The sequence below is a fragment of the Lontra canadensis genome, unplaced genomic scaffold (genome assembly GCF_010015895.1).
Source record: "Lontra canadensis isolate GAN:19392208 unplaced genomic scaffold, GSC_riverotter_1.0 scaffold26, whole genome shotgun sequence".
NCBI lineage: Eukaryota > Metazoa > Chordata > Mammalia > Carnivora > Mustelidae > Lontra > Lontra canadensis.
In genome coordinates this window covers 8,530,443-8,556,082 of record NW_022631020.1, presented here as the reverse complement: position 1 = coordinate 8,556,082, position 25,640 = coordinate 8,530,443, and the positions used below count along the sequence as shown (strand labels likewise).

The following is a 25,640-nucleotide window of genomic DNA, read 5'->3' as shown; positions in this document are numbered from 1 at the left end:
GAAATTGCATACAATTTATCTTAAACTGTAGTGCAAGCTCTTTAAATAATGCGTGTGTATGTGTGTGTGTGTGCAGCAAAAAGAACTACACTCACTTTTAAAGCTCTAGTCTTCATGTACTGGTTCATAAATTTGAAGCAGGATCATCTAGTGCCATCAGAACTCTTCCTAAGAAATTGTTTGCTAGTTCTTAGTTTTAGGGAGGGTATGAGTAGACAGTTCAGAGAAGACCTGGACAAAATACCCAAACAAACAAACAAACAAAAAACCCAGCAGTTCAAAATTACTACTCAACAGGCAAATTTTAAAAATCAAGTACACACTCAATATGGTATTATAGTCTTCAGAGAGGCAGTAATTAGAATTATTAATTTAACATTCTTTTCTGGCATCTATAGGAGGAAAAGGAATTTATATATATAATGGTACAACTTGGATGGGTTGTTGCTTTTCAGAAGGAAATTTGTTCGTATTTCTTAAATATTTAATAAAATTAACATGTTAATAAGATCATATTGTGTTGGGGCACCTGGGTGGCTCAGTGGGTTAAAGCCTCTGCCTTCCGCTCAGGTCATGATCCCAGTATTACGGAATCGAGCCCCACATCGGGATATTTGCTCAGCAGAAAGCCCGCTTCCCTTCCTCTCTCTCTGGCTGCCTCTCTGCCTACCTGTGATCTCTCTCTGTCAAATAAATAAATAATTTTTTTTAAAAGATCATATTATGTTATTAATAATATATAATATCACATTATTATGTGATATATATGTTGGGGTTAATGTCGAGCACGAAATTGTCTGTAATACCTGCTTGCTAAAATGTAACAAGGAGGCCACTGGAGCAAGGGAAGATTTCAGAGAAGAGCGTGGGCCTTTGGAACGCTAAGGCCTGGAAGACTACTCTGCCTTAGGAATGCTTCTGGGGCATTCTCTTCGGGGAAGTTGCCTTTGGGGTAAGCTTTTTTAGCGAAAACGGCGTGCGCACGCACACACACGCACACACACACACACCCCCAGTGATGTAAGAGTTGTATGTGTTGTCCCTTAGGCTCTGTTTAGCAGGCATGCAGATTAGCATATTTTATCTTTTCTGTAAACAGATCCACCCAACTTCAGTAAGACCCTTTGTCACACAGCACTGTGCTTGAGAAACAGTGATATGGACTTGTGATTATCCTGAAAGACCATTTAAGGTGGGAGGAAAGGAAGAGCAAAGGGTCTTGTCTCTGAGCATTGACCCCCTTGCCTTTTCCTCTCTTTCACAGCAAAATCTGGAGTAATCTTTCACCCATCCCTATAGGAATTGCTGGCCATTCCCAGCAAAATACATATAAAATTGTTATGTGATTATATATATAATTTCCTGGGACCTGGAAATCTCATACATGGGAACTATCACATAGAGAGAATCCTGATATTCAGGGATCCGTGTAGAAAGATATTTATTGAAGCACTATTTAAAGATCTAAAAACTGGAAAGTCTCTCACTCCTACTATCTAGCTTGAGAATCCAGTAATAGAAATTCTAGAGATTATTTTCTCTCACTCTCTCAATTTAAAGCTCAAGAAATGAAGATGACACACAGCTGGTAATTTGCTCAGTCATCTGGAATAGAAATACATTGACACACAGTTTCATTTTTACTGAAAAGGAATTTATGTACTAACATAAAATTCTCTTTTCAGAATTAATCTCTGAAGGTCGATGAGACATGTTCTCTAAGGATTCTTATCAGCATGCTCTATAAGAAGAAGAGAGGATGTTGAGGGGGGGCAGTGTTTCCTTAGTGTAAGAAAAAGCATTTATTTTTCATACTGAATTATTAAGATGCACAGATCATGCTTTCAGAAAAGAGCAAAGAATAAACATTTTTATAATAAACACTTTATTATAAAAATAATATAGTCTTAATTAGGAATTTTGAAAAATGCAACAACACTAGGAACACATTTTTAAATATCATTTAATGATATTTGATTAGAGATAACATCACAGGTAATTACTGCTAAAATGCTGTTAATGTATGTTTGTATGTTTTATTTAAAAATGGCCTCATGTGCTGTCTACCAAATTTTTCAATAAATTCTGAACATTTCTTCATGCCATTAAATACTTTAAATATTTTGCATGAATAGTGACATAGTATTTTATTGAGTAACTGAAGTTGATTTATTTATTAAATAAATTATCAATATTTGAAATTTGACCTTTTCCCAAAGGAATTCCCAAGAATACATTGCACCTATCCATTATTTAGTCAATAAGTATCCATAGAGGGGCGCCTGGGTGGCTCAGTGGGTTAAGCCTCTGCCTTCGGCTCAGGTCATGATCTCAGGGTCCTGGGATCGAGCCCCGCATCGGGCTCTCTGCTCAGCAGAGAACCTGCTTCCTCCTCTATCTCTCTCTCTGCCTGCCTCTCTGCCTACTTGTGATGTCTCTCTGAAATAAATAAATAAAATCTTAAAAAAAAAATCCATAGAAATAAAATTTAAGATGAGAAATCCAGGTTGTGTAAGTTTCTTTTGTTTAGCTTTTGTTAATTTTAGTTTTCTAATTGTTTAGGGTATTATTTATTTTTCCTTGCTTATTATTAAATAATAATGTGTTAGCAATTTGATAAATGAAATGGATAAATCATTATTTTATTTTGCTATGTCCTGAGATTGAACACTTTATTTTTTTTTTAAGGATTTTATTTATTTATTTGACAGAAAAAGATCACAAGTAGGCAGAGAGGCAGGCAGAGAGGGGAGGAAACAGGGTCGCTGATGAGCAGAGAGCCCAATGCAGGACCTCAGAACCTCCAATCCCAGGGACCTGAGATCATGACCTGAGCCAAAGGCAGAGGCTAAACCCACTGAGCCACCCAGGCACCCTGAGATTGAACACTTTAAAGTAATATATTTATTAGTAGCTGATCTGTGCTTCTTGTAATTTTATTTTTAGTAACTATTTTAGGCCCTCTACAATATTTCATTCTTATTTTAAAGTCTAGAATTCATGTTGGTTTTTTTTTTCTTTCCATTTAAGAACTCACATACTCTCTTTTCTTGACATTGGTGTTTGTCTAGTATTTTTTAAGAATCATATTTTCTTTCTTTCTTTCTTTCTTTTTTTTAAACAAGGAATAAGAGAAGTTCCCTAGCCTTCAGAAACTTTTATTATTTTGAAGAGTCAGAGTTTTGTTGTTGTTGTTGTTGTTTTGTTTGTTTGTTTTTAAAGATTTTATTTATTTGACAGAGAGAGATCACAAGTAGGCAGAGAGGCAGGCAGAGTGAGAGGGGGAAGGAGGCTCCCTGCTAACCAGAGAGCCCGATATGGGGCTCTATCCCAGGACCTTGAGATCATGACCTGAGCTGAAGGCAGAGGCTTTAACCCACTGAGCCACCCAGGTGCCCCTTCTTTATTCTTAATGAATTATTTTGTCTTCATAATTCAGATATCAATCCCTTGCATTCATTTTGCCGTTTATTTTCTCCTGGCTTCAGAACACTACTTAATTCATATTCATGATTTGATGATAAGCAACATTTTATCCTATAGTTTACTCATGAATTTAGCATTGGCCACAATTTCTGTATTTCAATGTAATATTGTGTTTAGTTTATTTTATTACTATTTTTTAGTATTGTGTTTATTTTTATATGTCTACATACTTTAATTTTCTGCCTAAAACAAGAGTTAAATAATATAAAATGCTCTTTTCTCCACATAACTCATTATGTCTCATTCTATATTTTTGCTGTAGTTTGCCGAATAAACACATATCCATTCTTTGCATTATACATGTTATTCTTGTAATTTTTTTTTTTCTGTTTAAGAGAAAAGATTGTCAAATTGCATCAGTCAGTGTTTCTGTCCTGGAAAACACACACACACACACACACACACACACACACACATTCTAGAAATTTTAAGTAGGAAAGGAATCAATAGCCATGATTAACTGCTCACAAAATTATGGGAGCACTTGGAGGATCAAGGATTCATGCTGACCCTGAAGGACTATGTGAACATTTTCATCGTGATTATTAATGTATGACTCTGATTCAGAACCACTCAAATCAAGCATTAAATCATAGTCAAGGATGTTTTCTGGATACACGAACTTTCTGTGATGCTGGAAAGCTTATGTCAGAGGTCTTTCTCCAGTGGGCAGTGCCTCTTTTCTCTCCCCATGAGAGATGCGAAAGGAGTGGTGTCTACGTTGTTATCCAGTCCGGTTTGATACTGATATTTTCCTTATATGTAAATGTGTTAAATTCATGTCAAAACCAAGTATTTATGGAAATCTTGAGTATATGAAGGATGTGGCATTTCTGAATTTGGTAATAACCTACCATGCAGAAGAAGAGACACCAAGAGTTTCATGTTTTCCCATGAATCTGTGAGCTAAGGAAAGTTCTGCTTAGTGGAGTGCAGTGGTTCCCACTCTTCTCATCAGTCTTGGATCTCACAATCAGTCTTGTGGGTTTAATTAAGTAATTTAGTTAGACATTTTGGAAGTGTGCATATGTGCACATGTATGGATCTCTTTATATCTATTAAGAACAAACTAAGCAAAGAATAAAACCAGGGTTTTTTTTTTTTCTTTTCCTTAAACTCTGTAAAAAACACCATACTGACTCCAGTAAAGAAACATATGCAAAAAAAAAAGGGTAATCCCTTCCATAATTGAAACACGCAGCAGTTTAAACCAAGAAATATAACTGTGTATAATATATATGAGGGACAGAGAGAGAGAGAAAGCAACGACTTTTTAAAGAAGAAAGAGCTTAATAAAATTATTCCTAGATTAACTTTATAAATTGAGTTTGAGTTTGCAATTGTCTGATTTTCTTCTCTCCCATTCTCTCTCACATATGGCATACACAAACACACATACTTACCCCCCTTATAATTTCATTAAAACTTCTCACTTTTCTATTCATTGTCGTTACCTATGTGCCTCATATGGAGTCTGGGGTTTGAGATAGTTCCATCTAGTCTGTGTATCTCTATCTCAAAGTGAACTTTTCTCCAGAACTCATGAACCCAAATGCAATGCATTCCATACACACTTCCCCGAATATAAACCACTCATACCTGCAGAAACTCTTGCCATTGAGTGTTGCTTGATTCCATGATAATATGTTAAATACTTTTTGAGCTGGGTATGTGCACATAATAGAATGAAAAACATCAAATTAATGGGTGAAAGATGGAGCTTGTGGACTGCATATCCAAGGTTGCTTTAATCAACGAAATATTGTCAGATTAGATAATCACAACATATTTGGAAAATAATTTAAAAATGTAGAAGATAGAAAACAATGTTTGATCTTTCTTAGAAATATTTTTAAAAGGCAATAGGGAGGGGGTAAATCAGGTTGAAGTATGCCAAATATTTTATTGACATTACATAAAATGTGAAAGTAAAATGATCGAATATAATTATCTCTCTCTCTCTTTCTCTCTCTCTCTCTCTATATATATATGGGAGTGATCAGTGATACCTTAAATATGTCTAAATTTAGACTATGTAACCAAAATGATAAGCCGTATTACAAAGAAATTATTATTTATAGTTATCTTTGTTAGTTATACTCAGAGTAAATATTACAACAAAACCCAAAGGAATATATCATAGTTTAAAATACATAAAGGTAGTGTGTTCTGATTCAAAAGAAATAAGACAAATATCCTTCATTTAAAGAACTTCTAGTCTATAATATCCATAGTACGAAGGAGCAGGAGACAGATGAATAAACCCAAAATTACTACAGCAAGTAGAGAAAAATATATATAACTATGCTAAGAAGATAAAGAGAAGAGAATTTAACCCATCTTCAGTGTTAAGTAAACTCTTGGACAAGTGAGTGTCATAGATTCTAGAGTACAAATTTAATTTACATAAATTCATTTTCCAGGAGTTTGTTCATTTTAGGTCAGCAAGGTCATTGAGTTGTACAAGATATTAACCTGTTACAGGCAGTGTATAATAGTGATACATTTCCACAGAACTGTGAAAAGGGAGGGTGCAATTCTGAATGGTGTTTCAGTGAATGCAGTACTGTGCAACGCGAGAATTGCTTGTACTTAATAATAAATGATTATTCCATATTTTTATTATATAAAATTATTTTACAGCTAGAAACTTCCCTATGGTTTGTTAGAATCAATATATATTATGTGTATGAGTGTGTGTTTACTTTTATGGACTCAAGGACCACATTGTCCAAAAATAGCACTCTGGAAATTACTTTCTTAAGAAAATTATCATTATGCTCTCTAGCTTGCTATTATTCTGAAGAACATTATGCAGAAAATTGTCCTATCCATTTCATGGATATTATGAATAATTGGAATCTAACCAACAATAACAATGATTTCCGTAGAAATTTTGTGTAATAGACTGGTAAGAACTAAATTGACCCACTTTCAGCTTATGTCATGTGTGGCCAATGTCTTCCAGGGTTCTGTATTAGCAAATTTTAATAAGGCCAAATGTGATGCTCTGCTGAATATTCAACTAATGGATGGGGCATTTTAAACACAGCATAGCTGTGTTTAGCCCAGGAGCCAGGATTCCACAAGTGCTGTGCCAGAGAACTTTCTCGTCCAGCGTGCTGCCACCAGATGGTATTCATCCTACCATATGTTTCAATGCCTAGATAAGCATAATGGTACAATGCCTGCTACTTAATTCAATACTGAAATCGTGTGAATTAATACATGCTGAGGGTAAATGACAGAAGTGAAGTAATGAATATGGAAAGAGGGCGATAAAATCCACTGAAGGATAATTCCAGTAATTTTTTTTCTACTCTGTGTGGCTCTATTTAGGGGAAACAAGATTGAAAATATAAATTAGGATTAGTGGATAATATTTAGTGCTTTGTTAACTTCTACAAATATATATATATATATATATATATATATATATATACACACACACATATATATGACTTAAATACTCAACAACTAAATTTTTCAATGTATAAAATGAAGAAAATATAGATGATGACTAGCTTAAAATATTACCTGATGCCTTAAATCTTACAAAGTTTCTGACTTTCCTTAGCCAAGGTCTCCCAGTATCTGACATGACTTCTTCTGCATAACAAAATTAACCTGGGTTTTCATCAATTTTTCTAATACAGTTACAAATAGTGAAGTACATTTTTTTCCATTGTAAATGCATTGGTTATTGCAAGGAAGTTATAATATTCTAGTCACAGATAATTATTCAATCAAATTTTTATAATAGAGTGAAATAATTTTGTTATAAAAGATTTAATATACAAAAGAATTGTAAGTTAGTAAAACACATATCTGATTTAATGTCTCATAATAAACTCACATGTGCCTGCTGTTGCTAAGACCCAAACAGCAGAAGCTATTCATACAAAATAATATTTATCTTTCCATTGAGGATAATGGGTTTGCATTTTTCAAAGCACATTCTTTCAAAAGTCCTCTTTTCAGCCAATGACATGTCTCTGCAGGTAAGCTAACCTTGAATCCTAAATATTACTCACTAAAAAGTGACATCAGCAAAATGGTGGAGTAAGAGATCCCATCCTTCATTTTCTCACAGAAAGCAGCAATTACACAGCTATCCACGAAGGAAAATAGCTTTGTGAAGAGTGCAGGACACCAGTTAAGAAATGATAGCAACGTAGTGTAGTGAAAACATGGAGAATAACCACAAAGAAAGGGTAGGAAAAACAGTTTCTCTTGGCCTGCATCATCCCACCCCCACCAGACCTGCACAGCTCCTGGCCAAGAGGAAATCCCAAACGCATGAGTGCTCCCTCACAGGGAAAAGGAGAGCAGGGTGAGCAACCAGCTTCCCCATCTTTTCAGATGGGGAAAGGACCCACTTTGGTTTCTCCATACCTAGATTGCTCAGGAGATCCTCATAGCTAAGATGTCTGGAGAAGGCTAGGATCAAAGAAGAAGGTGGGGGCTCCCTGCCCTGCAGCAGGTGCCACCATGGGCCACAGGGGTCTGTTCTACAGAGAACACCAACAGCCTGCACTGCTGAGGACCTCAACAGCCATCACAGCTGCCACAGACCCACAAAGCAGATGTTTTGTACAACTCAGGAGAAGGAGTTGCTGCTGGGCTGTCCTTGGTCACAGCCATCTTCCCTCCATGCCTCTCCCTCCCAACTGCACAGGCAAAAATTCCAGATCCATCGTTGCTCTGTATGTGTCTAGGCTCCAGATGCTAACTTCATAGTCACTTCCCAAGTGCCCACCCTTCAGATATTAGCATACTGCTTCAATAAGCTTACTTGTGCCTTAGACACTGGCATTATCCCCCCTTGGGGCAGGCCAGCACCCTGAAACATGGGACCATGGTCACTTTCTGGAAGTCCATGCTTTGGCCACCAGTTGCCTAGCACCTCATTATTGTCAATACCTGGAACAGCTCTAGAGTAGGCATGCCTCTGTCCTGGACACTAGTGCCACCATTTCAGGGGGGAGGCCTGTCCCCAGGCCCTAGAGCCACAGTCAGTCAGTGTGGGCCTGCACAGGGACACACCAGTTCTATGGCTGCTCTGTGAGTGCCCCTGCCTGACACAATACTCCACCATCATAGGGAATTCATCTGTTCAATGGATACTGCAGCCACTGCTGCAATGAGCATGCCTGCATGCCGGACCTAAGGCCAAGAGGAATGCCCTTGGTCATGACTTTCCTCCACAGTGGAAAAATAGAACAAAAGGACCCCCAGAGCCCTTGCTGCTGTTGTGGACACCCCCAGCTTTGGCCACTGAGGACCTGCACCGTTTTTGCCAATGCTGACTTTAGCTGATGGATCCACATGGGGACTCTGCCACTGTCCCTCCCCAGAGCTAGAACCACTGCACTTCACCCCCACAGCACTTCCACCCACACATAGGTGAAGGTCTTTCCATAGTTATTCTGTAAAGTCTGGAAGAGGTAAATTCTTCCTCAAATGTACAGATATAAATGCAAGGCTACAGAAGCATGAAAACATCATGAAACCAATGAAACACAATTTTTTAAAAAATGGAGACCTTCAAATGGCCCAGCAAATAATTTTTTAAAAATTAATCTTTAAGTACCTGGGTGGCTCAGACAGTTAAGTGTCCAACTTGTAATTTCAGCTCAGGTCATGATCTCATGGGTCATGGGATAGAGCCTTGTATTGGGCTTCATGCTCAGCATGGAGTCTTCTGGAGATTCTCACCTTCTGCCCCGTCCCCACCTACTACATGGGCATGTGCTTGCTCTCTCATTCTCTCTCAAATAAACACAAAAATCTTAAAAAAATAAAAACTTAAACATTAAAAAAATTTAAAAATCATCTTAAGCTCAATGAGTAAGAACAAAACTGGATATATCATACTCCTTGATTTCAAAATATATTACACAGCTATGTAATGATGAAAACATAGTGTTGTCATAAAAATAGTCATATAGACCAATGGAACAGAATATAAAGCCCAGAAATAAATCCATGTATTTATGGCCAAGTGATATTTAACAAGAGAGCCAAGAACACATGATGAGGGAAAGGCTAGTTCCTTCAATAAATCGTGCTGGGAGAACTGGATACCCATATGCCAAGGGATGAATTAGACTCTTATCTCATGCCTCATACAAAAATCAAAATAGATTATAAGCTTAAACATAACACCTAAAACTGTAAAACTTTTATAAGAAAGCATAGGGAAAAAGCTTCCCAATAATGGTCTGGGCAAAGAGTTTTTTTGGATATGACACCAGAAGTACAGCTAAGAGAAGAAAATTTGCTAAATTGGATTGGATCAAACTTTAAAAAGCTTCTGCAAAGCAAAAGAATGATCAACAGAGTGAAAAGGCAATCTACAGAATGGAAGAAAATATATGCAAGCCATATGTCTGATAAAGATTAGTATTCAAAATATATATGGAACTCATGCAACTCAATAGCAAAAGAAACGAATCACCCAATTAAAAAGTGGACAAAGGACCTGACACAGATGGACTTATGCTAAATAATTCAGAGAGAGACAAATAGCATATAATTTCATTCATATGTGGACTTTAAGAAACAAAACAGATGATCAAAGAGAAAAAAAAAAAGGAGAGGAAGAGAGAGAGAGAGAGAGGCAAACCAAGAAACAAACTCTTAACTATAGAGAAAAAAATTAATGGTTACCAGTGGGGAAGTGGAAGGGGATAGCTTATATAGGGGACGGGGATTAAAGAATGCAGTTGTGATGACCACACAGTGCTGTATGGAAGCGTTGAATCACTGTATTCTACACCTGAAACTAGTATCACACTGTATGACAACTAACTAGAATTTGAATAAAAACTTAAAAAAAGGAAGCCATAAAGATAATAACAGGTCAATGAAAAGGTACTCACAATCATGAGGGATATGCAAATCCAAATCACAATGACATATCACTTTGCATAAGTTGGGATGGCTGCTATTAAAAATACAAGAGGTAATAAGTGTGGCTGAGGACATAGAGCAAAAGGAACTGCTTCTACATTGTTGGTGGAAATATAAGTTGGTATCTTCATTACAGAAAACAATATGGGGATCCCCGCAATATTTAAAATAAATTATCATATGATAGCAATTCCACTTCTGGGTGTATATCCAAAAGAAAGGAAATCAGTATTTTGAATAGATAGATACCTGTCTTCCCATGTTCATTCAGCATTAATAATGGCCAAGGTAAAGAAAGTGTGATACACACACACACACACACTGAAATGCTATTCAACCTTAGGAAAGAAGGAAAACCTGTCATTGACAAAAAACAAGGATATACCTGGAGGATCTCATCCCAAGTGAAATAAACCGGACAGGGAGATGAATACTACATGACTTCACTCTATGTGGAATCTAAAAATGTCAAGATCATGGAAACAGAGAGTCAAACGGTGTTCACCCTAGGCTCAGGAAAAGGAATATAGGCAGATGTTGGTCAGTACACAGTATCAATTAAGCAAGTTAAAAAATTGTGATGATCTAATGACAGTGTGACTATATCAAATTATCAAGTTGTACACTTTAAATATATATGATTTTTAATTGACAACTTTACCTTGATAAAGTTGGAAAAATAAATATAAATAAACAAATATATTTATTTGCCAATTATAAAATGAAGACATAACTATGACCAGTCATTGTCATGTATTTTGCCAATATATAATTTATGAGATCTTGAGACTATTCCTTAATAAAGATTACTATTTTATAACCATAGGTGGATACTATGCTTATCATTTTATGGTTTTGTAAAACCAGAAATCTTCAGTCCATACTACATTCTTTCGCTTTTTTCATTCATCTTTCATTAAAGAAATGACAAATCTATGATTAGCATGTAAATCAAAAACAAAATCAGTACACTGTTGGAATGTCCTTTTTGTTTTAATTAAATGTACTTTTCAGCAAGAGAGTTTGTCAAAGTGAATGCGATACTCTCTCAGCAATGGTAGTTATTTGCAAGCAGTGAAACATTAACATCAATAATTCAAAGGAGACTTTTCACAGCTGCCAAGTTAATCTCCTCTAAACCTAAATTCTGTTCATGTTACTCTCTTGCTCAGTAACCATGATTTCCTCCCCCATTGCTTACCAAATTAATTAAAATTAAGATATTTTGATATTTAAGCCTAGATACAATATGTTCTCAATCTGCCCTTCCCATGTTCTCTATCATAGTTCCTCTAAATTGTAGTATACACTTCAGCTAAACTAGAGTACTTAGCAACTATAGTCTTTAAACATCTGGACATTCCTAATTTTGAGTGTCTTTAGGTTGTTCATTCTTTCCACTGGAAATTCTTTAGGCATTTACTGTCAATAGAAATCCCTCTAAAAATATCTGAAATGTTACTTCCTCCAGAAAATCTTTGTTATCCTACCCATGATTGCATGTCACTTCCTCTCAAGACTTTTGATCATCTCTGTTCTGCGTAGATATGTAATGACTTTAATTTATACTGTATTTCATTCTATAACTTTTGCTCTCTACACTCCAATACACTATTCTAACATCGGATGCCTGATTAGTTACAACTAAATAAAGCCATCTGAACCTTCAGCTATAACTTTCCACTGCAGGTCAACTCTGTGTAGTCAGCCTAGTTCATTCTACCTGACCACCTGCCTGTGTCAATGAGACAATGCTTTCATAATTCTCTCTCCCGAGTTTGTAGATAAACATTGAACACTGACGTTCTCCTTCATTATTAACTGGATGTCTTCCTCCTTTTCCTAGTTCTTGCATCTGATATCTCCCAGAGAGTCATTGATTTCCTCCCTGATTTACAGCTCAAAGGAAACTAATATGTCATTGCTTAGGATCTCATGGCTTGATGCAATCTCATGAATCAAACTCATTACATATATATATCAACCTGCATTAGATGAATGTATTTTATTATCCCTTGGTAGATTTGTTCATTTGCACTGCTGAACTTTCTCTTAAAAGGGATGATCTCATTCTGATCAATTTTCCATCTCTATCCTTTATCTATCTTAGTATCCACTGTGCCTAGAATTTCACCAAACATGACAACAGATTTCAACTGAGGAGCCATTTATTTATCTTTTGCTTCAATAGGAATATCTACTTAAAAGGTATTTTATAAGGACATATAACCCTAGCGCAAGCTCATATTAAACTGATATTCCATTGTGATGACACATGCACTATTTCTGACTTGAAAATTGGTTGCGTTAGAATCAGCATCTGTGTCACTATAGGATAGCTCTAGTTTTTCCTTACTTTCATGGGTGAACAAACTGTATGATGCTAAAAAATAAAAGTCATGAAGACTGTACTACAACTTCCCTGCAACTGTTACTGAAATGATTTTTACCAACCCTTTTCCCTGACCTACTTAGCTAGCTCCTAGTAGCTATTCAGAATTTGGTTAATTATCATCTCCTTTAGGAGTCCACCATGATAATTTCATCTCAAGAATCTGCCTACACAGTTTTCATCATGGTAATCTACAATAATAATTCCATTATTATTTATCATTACCACTTTGGTAATCTACATTCTTTTATTCATAGGCTTAATCACTTCCTGAAATTAATTGTTCATATATTTATTCACATGAAGGTATTCTACGATTATTACTTAAATGGAGAAGTTGACCATTATGCTATCATTATAAATAGCTTTCTATAAGTAGTTATTAATTCTGACTGGGAAGGAGAAATATTGTGAAATCCTTGGAAAGATGTTAGGCATTGAATTTGGCCCCAAAATGGGTAAAACTTGTTCCATATGGATAATATTTAAATATTTTAAAATATTATTTGTATTGGAACTGGCTTTATATATACAGGCTGCAATATAATGCTGTTTCCACATTTTATATACTTTTTTATCATTTTTCAGGAAATGTTTTTTATAAATGTTTTTATAAATATTCCTTATAAATTGTCAATAAATTTGCAAATATGAAATGTGTTTTGGGTTCCTTAATCCTATCATAATAAAGTGCTTCAATATCACTACAAAACCTTTTTACTTTAAACCCACCGAGTTATTTTTTGCAATTTTTATCTCCTATATATCATTTAAACATTTTATCATATTCTTAAGTATTTAATATTAAGAGAATAAAGAATATATAGATGTGAGATAAAAATTAAATTTCTGAACTCATTCTTATATTGAGAAACAGTAATTCTCTCATCATTTCATGTTTGTTTCTATTTTTGCAGGTCTGCTTTTTTATTTCTAGCTTTGATGATTGCCAGAAGTCTTTGTCACATTTTTGTCCTACTTCGTGATTACTTCAGACAAACTGCAGCTCTGAGAAAACAATCTATTTTCTTCTCTTCTCCCTTATTCCTTGCACCCTTGTTCAGCTTCTCCACTGTCTAAGATGAGAGGTCAATTTCATTTCTAAACCTAAACTCATCCATTCTATTTCACATAGCAGGGCTGCTTTCATTTTGTTTGTGGCCATTATTTCTCAATATCCAGTCAAAGCAACAGGAAGATAATGCTCATGCTTTTATCACATTTTTATTTATTTTGAACCTGTCACTCAGTTCTTGTAGATTTTTATCAAAGCCTTTGACTTCCTGTTGATGTTTTTCCTCCCCATGGTCAGATTTTTTAAAATTAATTTTGGTCAATATCAATTTCGGCAAAGATCTTTCAAATTGAAAGTTTTTTTTTTTAATACAACATATAGGCAGCCTATGCTGGGTGAGGTGTCATAAGTTATTTTTTGCAACATACACATATACACATTTACAAACACTCAATCACTCACTATTTTAGTTTTCTTTATCTGTATTCCATGAATATAACCAAAAGGGAATGTAAGAATTAGAACAGTGGAGAATATAAATCTTATTATCCTGATGCATACCACAGATCCTATTACCTGTGTATCAGTTAAAAATTAAGAGGAACAAACAATAAATTAAGGTACAAATGTAAGTCTCATATTTATCATCTCATACAGGAGATATAAAAAGCAAATGAGAAGTTACCAACTTAGAGTTAATAGAATCATAATGTGAATCCCATAATCCCACAGTAGACTCAGTTGAGTCCACTGATATCACACACACACACACACACACACAGAAACAGTTTTATTTAAATGACATATTTATTTGGATAAGAGATTATTGAACATGGTCATTCAAAATATCAGGGCCATAGTGGTTTATTATTAGCATTTTTATTCCTAATAAGCCTCTATTAGTGTTTTATTCTTAATATATTTTGTGGTATATGTTGAAATGATTCACAGTACAGTTAACGATTATATTTTTATTCATTGAAAAAGTCAATCTTTTTATAAATGTTTCTAATTAATGTGGAATAAAATCATGAGTAAACAAAATCTGGTTTTTATTTGGAAAACAAAATGTTAATATTTTTTTTAATTTAGTTAGTGGCTTGAGTGCCTAATTCTACCTCTTTTTCCTTCGATAGAAACATATACCAAAGACTTATATTAGGAAGAGTAGGGGAAGGGCAAGAAAGAATCTTTCAGAGGGAGTGTGGTTTTTGCTTTTGCACAAGGTGAACAAGGAAACATCTTCAATAGATTGTTACTTGATAGAGTCCCGAGGAATGTGAGGGTGTGGGGAAGATTATTCTAAGTAGAAGGAAGACCAAGTGAATAAGGTCTAAAGAGGAATTTTCTCAGTGTTGTCAAAGAAGGGAAAATAGTGCCCTGGATGAAGGTGAATGAGAATGACCAAGATTTCTAGATTGAGCAGCTAGAAGTATTTAGTTGCCATTAACCTGACTGAGAGAAGAATGTAGATGAAACAAGTTTGGGGGTGGGAGTCAGCAGAGCAAAGATTTGGACATGTTAAGTTTGAGATAGGAGATCAATATTAAATGAAATGTCAAGAAAGAAACGTGTACTTTAGAAAATCTGTCAGAATTGGAGATATAAATTTGCAAGTTGTTATGGAATCTGGACAAAATCACAAAACAAGGCTCTATATTTTGAGGAACTTCCATGCTGTTTTCAGAGTGGCTGCACCAGCCTGCATTCCCACCAACAGTGTAGGAGGGTTCCCCTTTCTCCGCATCCTCGCCAGCATCTGTCATTCCTGACTTGTTAATTTTAGCCATTCTGACTGGTGTGAGGTGATATCTCATTGTGGTTTTGATTTGTATTTCCCTGATGCCCAGTGATGTGGAGCACTTTTTCATGGGTCTGCTGGCCATCTGGATGTCTTCTTTGCAGAAATGTCTGTTCATGTCTTCTGCCCATTTCTTCATTGGATTATTTGTTCTTTGGGTGTTGAGTTTGATAAGTTCTTTATAGATTTTGGACACTAGCCTTTTATCTGATATGTCGTTTGTAAATATCTTCTTCCATTCTGTCAGTTGCCTTTTGGTTTTGTTAACTATTTCCTTTGCTGTGCAAAAGCTTTTGATCTTGTTAAAATCCCACTAGTTCATTTTTGCCCTTGCTTCCCTTGCCTTTGGCGATGTTCCTAGGAAGATGTTGCTGCGGCTGAGGTCGAGGAGGTTGCTGCCTGTGTTCTCCTCAAGGATTTTGATGGATTCCTTTCGCACATTGAGGTCCTTCATCCATTTTGGGTCTATATTCATTTGTGGTGTAAGGAAATGGTTCAATTTCATTTTTCTGCATGTGGCTGTCCAATTTCCCCAACACCATTTATTGAAGAGGCTGTCTTTTTTCCATTGGATATTCTTTCCTGCTTTGTCGAAGATTAGTTGACCATAGAGTTGAGGGCCTATTTCTGGGCTCTCTTTTCGGTTCCATTGATCTATGTGTTTGTTCTTGTGCCAGTACCATGCTGTCTTGATGATGACAGCTTTGTAATAGAGCTTGAAGTCTGGAATTGTGATGCCACCAACTTTGGCTTTCTTTTTCAATATTCCTTTGGCTATTTGCGGTCTTTTCTGGTTCCATATAAATTTTAGGATTATTTGTTCCATTTCTTTGAAAAAAATGGATGGTACTTTGATAGGAATTGCATTAAATGTGTAGATTGCTTTAGGTAGCATAGACATTTTCACAATATTTATTCTTCCAATCCAGGAGCATGGAACATTTTTCCATTTCTTTGTGTCTTCCTCAATTTCTTTCATGAGTACTTTATAGTTTTCTGTGTATAGATTCTTAGCCTCTTTGGTTAGGTGTATTCCTAGGTATCTTATAGTTTTGGGTGCAATTGTAAATGGGATGGACTCCTTAATTTCTCTTTCTTCTGTCTTGTTGTTGGTGTAGAGAAATGCAACTGATTTCTGTGCATTGATTTTATATCCTGACACTTTACTGAATACCTGTACAAGTTCTAGCAGTTTTGGAGTGGAGTCTTTTGGGTTTTCCACATATAGTGTCATATCATCTGTGAAGAGTGATAGTTTGACCTCTTCTTTGCCGATTTGGATGCCATTAATTTCCTTTTGTTGTCTGATTGCTGAGGCTAGGACTTCTAGTACTATGTTGAATAGCAGTGGTGATAATGGACATCCCTGCCGTGTTCCTGACTTAGCAGAAAAGCTTTCAGTTTTTCTCCATTGAGAATATATTTGCGGTGGGTTTTTCATAGATGGCTTTGATAATATTGAGGTATGTGCCCCCTATCCCTACACTTTCAAGAGTCTTGATCAGGAAGGGATGTTGTACTTTGTCAAATGCTTTTTTAGCATCTATGGAGAGTATCATATGGTTCTTGTTCTTTCTTTTATTAATGTGTTGTAGCACATTGATTGATTTGTGGATGTTGAACCAACCTATCAACCCTGGAATAAATCCCACTTGGTCGTGGTGAATAATCCTTTTAATGTACTGTTGAATCCTGTTGGCTAATATTTTGGTGAGAATTTTTGCATCTGTGTTCATCAAGGATATTGGTCTGTAGTTCTCTTATTTGATGGGATCCTTGTCTGGTTTTGGGATCAAGGTGATGCTGGCCTCATAAAATGAGTTTGGAGGTTTTCCTTCCATTTCTATTCTTTGGAACAGTTTCAGAGGAATATCAATTAGTTCTTCTTTAAATGTTTGGTAGAATTCCCCTGGGAAGCTGTCTGGCCCTGGGCTTTTGTTTGTTTGGAGATTTTTGATGACTGTTTCAATCTTTTACTGGTTATGGGTCTGTTCAGGTTTTCTATTTCTTCCTGGTTCAGTTGTGGTAGTTTGTAAGTCTCTAGGAATGCATCCATTCCTTCCAGATTGTCAAGTTTGTTGGCGTAGAGTTGCTCATAGTATGTTCTTATAATTATCTGTATTTCTTTGGTGTTAATTGTGATCTCTCTTCTTTCGTTCATGATTTTATTTATTTGGGTCCTTTCTCTTTTCTTTTTGAGAAGTCTAGCCAGGGGTTTATCAATCTTATTAATTCTTTCAAAGAACCAGCTCCTAGTTTCGTTGATTTGTTCTATTGTCTTTTTTTTGGTTTCTATTTCATTGATTTCTGCTCTAATCTTTATGATTTCTCTTCTCCTGCTGGGTATAGGGTTTCTTTCTTGTTCTTTCTCTAGCTCCTTTAAGTGTAGGGTTAGCTTGTGTACCTGAGACCTTTCTTGTTTCTTGAGAAAGGCTTGTACCGCTATATATATTCCTCTCAGGACTGCCTTTGCTGTGTCCCACAAATTTTGAACTGTTGTGTTTTCATTATCATTTGTTTCCATGAATTTTTTCATTTCTTCTTTAATTTCCTGGTTGACCCATTCATTCTCTAGAAGGATGCTGTTTAGTCTCCATGTATTTGGGTTCCTTCCAAATTTCCTCTTCTGATTGAGTTCTAGCTTCAGAGCATTATGGTCTGAAAATAAGCAGGGAATGATCCCAATCTTTTGATACCGGTTGAGACCTGATTTAGGACCGAGGATGTGATCTATTCTGGAGAATGTTCCATGTGCACTAGAGAAGAATGTGTATTCTGTTGCTTTGGGATGAAATGTTCTGAATATATCTGTGATGTCCATCTGGTCCAGTGTGTCATTTAAGGCCTTTATTTCCTTGTTGATCTTTTGTTTGGATGATCTGTCCATTTCAGTGAGGGGAATGTTAAAGTCCCCTACTATTATTGTATTATTGTTGATGTGTTTCTTTGATTTTGTTATTAATTGGTTTATATAGTTGGCTGCTCCCACGTTAGGGGCATAAATATTTAAAATTGTTAGATCTTCTTGTTGGACAGATCCTTTGAGTATGATATAGTATCCTTCCTCATCTCTTATTATAGTCTTTGGCTTAAAATCTAATTGATCTGATACAAGGATTGCCACACCTGCTTTCTTCTGATGTCCATTAGCATGGTAAATTGTTTTCCACCCCCTCACTTTAAATCTGGAGGTGTCTTCGGGTTTAAAATGAGTTTCTTGTAGGCAACATATAGATGGGTTTTGGTTTTTTTTATCCATTTTAATACCCTGTGTCTTTTGATTGGGGCATTTAGCCCATTAACATTCAGGGTAACTATTGAGAGATATGAATTTAGTGCCATTGTATTGCCTGTAAGGTGACTGTTATTGTATGTTGTCTCTGTTCCTTTCTGATCTACTACTTTTAGGCTCTCTCTTTGCTTAGAGAACCCCTTTCAATATTTCCTGTAGAGCTGGTTTGGTGTTTGCAAATTCTTTCAGTTTTTGTTTATCCTGGAAGCTTTTTATCTCTCCTTCTATTTTCAATGATAGCCTAGCTGGATATAGTATTCTTGGCTGCATGTTTTTCTCGTTTAGTGCTCTGAATATATCATGCCAGCTCTTTCTGGCCTGCCAGGTCTCTGTGGATAAGTCTGCTGCCAATCTAATATTTTTACCATTGTATGTTACAGACTTCTTTTCCCAGGCTGCTTTCAGGATTATCTCTTTGTCACTAAGACTTGTTAATTTTACTATTAGGTGACGGGGTGTGGACCTATTCTTATTGATTTTGATGGGGGTTCTCTGCACCTCCTGGATTTTGATGCTTGTTCCCTTTGCCATATTAGGGAAATTCTCTGCAATAATTCTCTCCAATATACCTTCTGCTCCCCTCTCTCTTTCTTCTTCTTCTGGAATCCCAATTATTCTAATGTTGTTTTGTCTTATGGTGTCACTTATCTCTCGAATTCTCCCCTTGTGGTCCAGTAGCTGTTTGTGCCTCTTTTGCTCAGCTTCTTTTTTCTCTGTCATTTGGTCTTTTATATCGCTAATTCTTTCTTCTGCCTCATTTATCCTAACAGTGTGAGCCCCCATTTTTTATTGCACCTCATTAATAGCTTTTTTGATTTCAACTTGGTTAGATTTTAGTTCTTTTATTTCTCTAGGAAGGGCTTTTATATCTCCCAAGAGGGTTTCTCTAATATCTTCCATGCTTTTTCGAGTCCAGCTAGAACCTTGAGAATCATCATTCTGAACTCTAGATCTGATATATTACCAATGTCTCTATTGATTAGGTCCTTAGCCTTTGGTACTGCCTCTTGTTCTTTTTCTTTGTGGTGAATTTTTCCACCTTGTCATTTTGTCCAGATAAGAGTATATGAAGGAGCAAGTAAAATACTAAAAGGGTGGCAACGACCCCAGGAAAATATGCTTTAACCAAACCAGAAGAGATCCCAAATCGTGGGGGCGGGGGAAGAGAAAGGGGATAAAAAGAGGTTCAGAAAGAAAATTTAAAAAAAAAAAGAAACAATTAAAAAAAGAAAATTAATAAAGAAAAAATATAAAAAAGAAATATATATATACATATATATATATATATTAGATAAACTAGTTAAAAAACGTTAAAAAAGAAAAGGGTAAAAGTTAAAAAAAATAGCAGAAGAAGAGAAAAAAAATTGAAAAAGAAAAAAAATTAAATTAACTGCAAGACTAAAGAATCATGGGGAGAAAGCCATGAGTTCTGTGCTTTGCTTTCTCCTCCTCTGGAATTCCGCTGCTCTCCTTGGTATTGAACCTGCACTCCTTGGTAGGTGAACTTGGTCCTGGCTGGATTTCTTGTTGATCTTCTGGGGAGGGGCCTGTTGTAGTGATTGTCAAGTGTCTTTGCCCCAGGCAGAATTGCACCGCCCTTACCAGGGGCCGGGCTGAGTAATCCACTTGGGTTTGCTTTGAGGAGCTTTTGTTCCCTGAGCACTTTCCATAGAGTTCTGGAGGACGGGAATGAAAATGGTGGCTTCCCAGTCTCCAGCCTGGAGGAGCCAAGAGCTCGGGGCCCCACTCCTCAGTGTGCCCTCAGAGAATAGCGCCCAATTACTCCTGTCTCCCTGGCTTCTGGCCGCACTCCGAGCTCACCGAGCCTTCGACTGGTTCAAGGTAATCCCGAGCTGAGAGCTCACTCCTCGGCTCTGTCTCTGTAGCCAGCTTTCCCGTTCTAATACCTACAATCTCTGTGACACTCAGACACCCCCAATCCTTCTGTGACCCTGCGGGACTGAGGCCACGCTGACCCCGCATGGGCTTCATCCCAGTTTAGCCTCTGGAGCAATGTCCCTCAGCGGAACAGGCTTTTAAAAGTCCTGATTTTGTGCTCCATTGCTCCACCACTTGCTGGGAGCCGGCCCCTCCCCCCGCAGTCTATCTTCCTGTCACTTTGGATCCACTTCTCCGCCAGTCCTACCTTTCAGAAATTGGTTGATTTTCTGTTTCTAGAATTGCTCTATTTCTTCTCTTCGATCTATGGTTGGATTTGTAGGTGTTTGCAATCTTTAGATAAGCTATCTAGTTGATCTCCTGGTACCTGAAGTAGTCTCACCCTGCTACTTCTCCACCATCTTAACTCCTCCCCAAAACAGGGCCCTATAGAATGAAAACAGGTGAAGGCTCAGGCCTGTGCATTTGGGAACTCCTCCAAAATTAGAATAAGTGGAAGAACCAGCAAAGAGACTAGAACTGAACAGGAGGGATATATGAGGCCAAGGAAAACCAAGGCAGTATTCAATCAAAGAGGAGAGAGACACCCCTTTGAAATAGTGCTGATATGTTGTCATTGACTGGAATGAGCAATGGGAAAGTAAGTTGGAATGCAGATTCAGATCAGACTGTTGCAGTTTCTGACAGGAATTAAAGAGTATTTATAGATGATCCTTGATATATATATATATACACACACACACACATACACATATACATACATATATACATACATAGATAAAGATATCTATCTATCTCTCTATATATAATATATAATTAAAACAAATTTTAAGGAACAGCAAAGAAATCGACCAGTAGTGAGGCAAATGGAATTTTAAAAGTTTGCAGAATTTATTTTGTTCAAAAGGAAGAAATGATATTGTTTTGACATCAACAAGGATATTTTAGAAGATGGGAAACAGGAGATATTCTAGAAGGGAAAGTGTGAACAAACATAAATGGAGTGGTGTCCTTGAGTAAGGCAAGAAGGTCTAGGGCCTGAGTGCACTGCACGGGCAGAGATTGTTCATTTATGGTTCTAGGAAAAAGGAAGGCATGTGGGTGCAGTCGCTCTTAAGAAAGTATCATGTGCTACATTAAAGGAGAGTAGGACCTTGAGCAATAGAGCACCAGGAATCATCCTTCTCTTAGGTGCAATAGCATTGACCTGTATGATGTCAGAGTTAAGCAGACATGGGATTTGTAAAACTCATGCGATTTTTTCGGTCACTTTCTGACCATTCCTCCACAGTGTGATTTTAACTGTATAGTTAGTAAAACAGCTAGGATTCTTGTTACTGATAATTTTCTGCCTTACAACACTAATGAATTAATTCACTAAACAACACAAAACCTTTTAATATGAGATTACATGCTTCTGGTTGTTTTTATTAATATAACTAATGTTTATTGGGACTTAAAATGTACTAGGCATAGTTATAACCACTTTACACATATTATCATTTAATATATGACTTTTTGAAAACCAATGTGCATTTATTAGTATTCATTTTGGATTAAGGAATGTAATGCCTAGGTTAATTTTTTTTTTCCTCTTTGTTTTCTGTTCTTGTATACTGGGATTTTGAGAATTAAAAATGAAAATCCTAGCTGTTGCCCTGTCAATATTTCTCTTCTACCACTCTATACAAAGCAAAATGTCCACTTCTTTTCCTCACAAATCATACAAAGATTAGGGGGGGAATAAAAAGATTTTGGTTTGGTTAGTTAAGAGAAGACAATGAGTTCCCATTCAAATAAATTGTTAAATCTCAGAAATATCTAAGTCAGCACTTTGATTTTAACCGAATGCTGTCACTCTGAATCTTATCTTGCCATATGGCTTCTTGTGGATTAAAAAAAAAAAAAAAAAAAAAAAAAGACAAACAACTTTATATGTTATTACTTTTTAATATACCTTTCTCCTTGATTCTTTAATTTCATTCTATTTTATTTTTAAAGATAGTTGTATATAAAAATTTGATTTAAAAAACTGGATTTATACACTAGTTTTTAAAGAATTTGATTGGATTTAAACAATCATTAAATGAAATATCCCAGTAAATAAATATGAACAAGAGAATAACAGTAGAATAGAATTCTTTGTATAGCATTCTACTGAGTCTTCCGGGTTTTCAGAAATCACATAGTTCACAAACATACATTGATATTTGGGATGCCTAGGTGGCTCAGTCAGTTAGGCCTCTGCCTTTGGCTCAGGTTATGATCCCAGGGTCCTGGGATCTGGTGCCACATGGGAGTCCTTACTCAGTGGGAAGCCTACTTCTCCCTCTGCCTCCTGCTCCCTCTGCTTGTGCTCCTGATCTCTCTCCCTCTCTCTTTCTCTGACAAATAAATAAAATCTTTAAAAAAATACATTGATATTTAATATTAAATTCAATATCCATGCAACTTCAAAAATAATTCTGCTTATATAGTATATTGAAATCAATATACAAGAAGTTAATGATATATATAATATTTTAAGCAACTGTGATCATTTAAAATCCTACCCAGGAAATATTTAATTTTATTATAATATTCATAATGTTATTAATGAGAAATGTTTGCATTTGCTTTGATTTTTTTTAACCTGGAGGAGGAGAACACCTGGTAAATAGAATGTAAGCAAATTGTTTTTAATTCCTTTATATTCATTATATTCCATAAGACAAATAGTAGGATTACTTGGATGGACTAGAAACAAATATTATTTCTGTATTTCTGTTTAATTCTCATTTCTAGCAGTTCAATTTGGTTACCATGATCCTGAAGAAGACAACAAAAACTGATAAATACTTAAAATACCTGGAATCTCTTGCTTCTAAAGAGAAATCCCCCAACAAATGGTCATTAAATAAAACTCTCTGGAGGTGCCTGGGTAGCTCGGTCCATTAAACCTCCAGCTCTTGGTTTTGGCACGTTCATGATCCTGAAATTGAGCCCCACTAAGGTGGCTCTCTTTGAGATTCTCCCCCTGCCCCTGCCTTTATCCCACTCACACACGTGCACACACACTCTCTCTCTCAAATAAATAAATAAGTAAAGTCTTTAAAAACAAAAACCTCTCTGGATTAGCTACATGGAATGTGTTCCAGTCTGGGGACAAGAGCTTGAATAACAAGTATATATAGAATTAGTTCACAATAAAAGGGCAGAGGTTGAGTAAAAGCTAAGGATGAACTTTTAAATCAGACTGGAGTTATCTGGGTTGTATGAAGGTACTGCTTTTCTCCATCCTAACAGAGAATAGAGGAATAACGGAATTGGAGAAGTGATACCTGAACCTAGAGCAAAAAAGGAAAATATTAGCAAATATACCAATAATGAAATTCAAGAGAACTTTTACATCTAGTTGACTCTGTGTGTGTGTGTATGTGTGCGTGTGCGTGTGTGTGTGTGTGTGTGTGTGTTGGGGGAGGGCCATGTCTTCTTTGAAATGTGTCTTAAAAATCAATGCTAGCCAGTAGGTATTAGAAATGGGTACTTCAGTGATGTGAGTGTATATATCTTTGTGTCTGGGTCTTGGGAAAAGGTTACTTTCCATGAAAGATATTCTATAAGGAACTGAGAAAACAAAGCAATGCTAGTGTGTTTTAAGATTGGTACTGTAATCATGCTCAATGAATCATGCAAGGAAAGCAGAGGGAAAAGGAGGCAAGGGCAGTTTCTGGATATGAATCATGTGAAGTTCTTATCATGGTGACAGTTATTTGTATATACAGAAAACACTAAAATTTACCTTCCAATATAACATAACTTGAACTTCAGGCCTCTGATGTATTACAAGTGCCAGATGTTTTAGTTCTGGAAAGAAATATATATCATTAGTCTCCACAAATAACTATAATTATTAAATTAATATGTCATTACATAATCTGTAAATAGAATGCTGGGAGTGATTACATTCTGTGATTATTTAGTTCTATGCCACTGTTTCACTGTAGTCTTAAAGAGGCTAAAATGTAGAATGGGTGAGAGTATGGGGTCCCCAGCCAGGCTGCTGTGGTTCTCCCCCCCAGCTATGAAACTGACAACCATGCTACCTGACACACAGGTCATAGTCTTCTTTGGCCCCTATGACTTCATCAGTAAAATGAGTACAGAAATAGTATCTATTTCATGGACATAATGTGAGAATTAAATACACAAATACTCGTAAAGGGCTTGACATTAGAGAACCCAATAAATGTCCAATCTCATAAATATTGGTGAGTAAAAATGTGATTTTGATGTGAAAGATAGAAAAGAAACCCTTTTGCAAAGTATCTATGCAGTAATTTAAGCTAAAGATTGGAGGAAATTGCTATTTATGACAATCTTCCAACTATCAAAATAAGACTTAAGATTTTTTCATTTAAATATCATTTCCATTTCTGAGTAAAATGTAGTGATTCTTAATACATAATGGTATGAAATTTTTAGCTTGTACAGAAATTATCGATGAGAACCCTTTCATCCCTAAATAGCAATTTGCTATTAGTGATAGTGAGATGGCACAACGCAGGTTAGGTTATCTAAAGCAAAATTATTTTTATCTTTTACTCTCACATGTTAAATTACTATGATATTGCTACATAGCACCTACATATCCCTGGGATTTCATTTGTAATTCTAGAGCAATATTAACATTAAAAGATTAGCCAATAAAGTCATTTTGACCCAAATAACCCAAAGTTTAAAATAAAGGAACTGATAATCTCATTTCATTTAAATAAGACAATTGTAACACAAATATTTTTTTTAAATGTATATGTTAGGATTTTTTTAAAGATTTTATTTTTAAGTAATCTCTATACCC

The 25,640-nt window shown here is 35.9% G+C and overlaps 1 long non-coding RNA gene across 1 annotated transcript in view; it reads right to left on the bottom strand.

Moving 5' to 3' along the window:
* Positions 1 to 210: 210 nt before the first annotated feature.
* Positions 211 to 25,640, bottom strand: part of LOC116871536 — a 30,140-nt gene continuing 4,710 nt past the window's right edge. The window contains exons 2-3 of the long non-coding RNA XR_004383419.1: positions 24,582 to 24,646; positions 211 to 231 (exon numbers count right to left, since the gene is read on the bottom strand). This is a non-coding gene — a long non-coding RNA (uncharacterized LOC116871536). The remainder of the gene's footprint in view (positions 232 to 24,581; positions 24,647 to 25,640) is intronic.